Raw genomic sequence first — 3,136 nt, forward strand, 5'->3', positions numbered from 1 at the left:
ATCGATACCTTTGTGAATACAAAATGTCACGCAAACAAAAGAAAAGAAATAGTCAGTATCATATGATATCAATAAATCTCAATAATAATTTATAAGGATAATATCTAAAGTTTAACTCTAACTAAGTTGGGCTCTTACGGTTTTTTCTATATAAGGTTGGTTCTAAAGTTTGAGGTACCTGAACCAGCAGATTCCTCGATCCTCACCCATTATAGGGTCATTTGAATCGAGTTCAGTTCAGGGGAATACATTTCCCTATGGCTACACGGAGATGAAAATCTTACGAAACCATAGGTACGGATGTATCCCGAAAGTGATCCACTATCCTGCACGGAGGCAAAAACCTCAGGAAGGCGTAGCTTCTCACTCCCACCTAAGGGTGTGACCACAACGGTCATGCAGATGCAATGCGTATTAGAATATAGTAACACATGCAATAAACACATGTAATGGAAAGAGAATTAAATCTTAAAATTTTTAAATTTCCGACATTAAGACAAGAGATAATCAATTACAGGGCTTGGCTCTCTTATTAGTCCCCAGTGGAGTCGCCAAGCTGTCGAAACCATTTTTAAATCGAGGTTTTGAAAATGGGAATCGACTTTAAAAAAAACGAAAGACAGGAGTCGCCACCAATCTTTTTAGGTGTGATTGGATCACCTTTAAAACATTTGTTTTAAAATCATTGGTTTTGGTCCACGAAATCAAAAGAATGGGTTCGGGAGTCGGTTACGTACGAGGAAGGGTTAGCACCCTCGTAACGCCCAAAAAATTGGTACCTAATTGATTATCAAAATGTTTTTAATGTCGGAAATTAAAAAAAATCTTAAGATGTGATCCTCTTTAAAGTATTTGAAAATTTGGGTTCACTTGTATCAAAGCATTGGCTATAAGTTAGCCTTTTAGAAATCCCTATCTCGAAACAGCAAAATGCTACATCCAGTAAGTTAGGACATATCACTTTGCAATTCCAAGATAGTTACTTATATTTTGAAAACCTTTAAAAACTTAGAAGGGTACTTGACTATTCGAACTTAACGAGAAAAGTTGCAACCCAATAAGTTAGGGCACTACTTTTTCGAAATTTCCAAACATCAAGCATTGCCTTTATATTTTTTTGAAAATTTTGGAGCCTTGTCTTTTTAAAGATGTGCGGAGAATTGTATTACATTATAAATCATAATAATATATTATTGTACTAGGTAGATAAAAAAAATGAATACTACGATAAAAGAATAATACATATAAAGCAAAAAAATGCAAACAAAGATATATATAGCATGTATTGAAAACGAATAAACAAATTATATAAACATACGAAATAATATTTAAATGATGCATGATATAAAAATAAACTTAACACATACATGATACATACAATATAAATCATATAGAAGAACTAATATATATAAAAAAAGTAATTGATTGCTAACAAAATATACGTACAATTAAAAACAAGACATTTCATAACCATTTTAAAATAGTATTTAATAGATAATATAATATCAAGAATAAAAGAATAATAATTATATGATAATATATGGGTTTAGGAGTATGTAAGAGATTTCATAATATAACAATATTAGTTTAAAATGAAATAATATGTAGTAAATAAATAATTAATTAATAAAAATATATATATAGTGTGGGTTAAAATATGATTTAATAATAATAATAATATATATAATGTAATCATAAAAATATAATTGGCGATACATGATATACATAACATAAAAAAATAAAAAATATTATATAAAATGTAATATAAATATATAAGAAATATAATAGATATAATATAAAATAACATATAAAACAATATATATATATATATATAATTAATAAATATATAACATATGTGAAAATAAAATAATAATAATTTGAGGAAAATAATATATAATAGTAATATATATAAAAATAGCGCTTTTAATAATTTTAATGTATAAAAGTAAAACTAATATAAATCAAATATTAATACAAAAATATATAAAATAAAAATTAGGACTAAATTTAAAGTTTTGTAAAATTTCGGGCAAATTTAAAAAGCTAAAACTGAATTAAGGTCCAATTTGAAACACCCGCAAAATCAGAGGGGGGCACTGAGCAAATAGCCCTATTCCCCAAAACGTCACCATTTCCCCTAATACGATTGTAACTCATTAGGAGGGTTGAATTGAAATAGAATTAAAATATTAATACCAAATTTAAAAAAATAAATAAAATGAAATTAAAAGTATAAAAATTGCGAGAGGACCAATTGGGTAATTAACCCAATTCTCAAAAATGCGCGGATCCTCCCCAGGTAATCGGGTCAACACGCGGATCCTATAGTTGTAAAACGACACCGTTTTAAATAGACTATATAAGTCAAACTCTTCCCCTAAAAATCATTTTAACATCTGTTTTAGAAAAAAAAGAAAAGAAAAATCCTCTGGAAAAGGATTCGGGGGCCGATCCTGGAGCTGCTGAGCCTCCGTCCAGGGGTCTCCTCACGCGTTCACGCGCCGTCCTGTACGGTGGTCTGAGGGTTAAAATCCTCGTCCTTCCACAGATTATCTCTTCCCCCTTTTTTAAAAGTTACTATTTTTTGCTAAAATGATGTACATACATGCATATGTTCTAAAATAAAAAACAGTTAAATCACCTTTTCTTTGAAACTGCTTGTATTCTCTTTTTATTTTCAGATGCGTAATCGTTACAAGGGTTACAAAGGCTTTTAATAGCCGTTGTTTATTACAAAAATCGGAAAGAAATCTTGATTTCTTTCTATGTTTTGTGTCTTTGACCGCGATCTGCTGAGATTCTTTTAGTTTCCTTTTCTTGCTCTTCGTATCTGCTGTGTTTCCTTTTCTTGCAGGTATCCCAATGATCTCGGCGTTAACGGTGGTACCAAGGCTAGAGGGGAAGCCTGAGATCGCGGTGCTGGACGGTCACGAGAGGGACGGACGCATTGATGGCGCGTCAGTATGCATTGATGGCCTCGATCTCGGGAGTTGCACCGACGCTCCCCGAAGCTTCCAAAACTGCTATGCTTGAGGAAAAAGCTAGGGTTGAAAACCCTAGCTGATAATTTTGGGTTTTTGGGCCTCTGTTATTCGGGTCCAGTTTAGGTCTGGGCTTCGAGTATATTTGGGCTAAG

This window comes from Gossypium arboreum, chromosome 8, assembly GCF_025698485.1.
Source record: "Gossypium arboreum isolate Shixiya-1 chromosome 8, ASM2569848v2, whole genome shotgun sequence".
NCBI lineage: Eukaryota > Viridiplantae > Streptophyta > Magnoliopsida > Malvales > Malvaceae > Gossypium > Gossypium arboreum.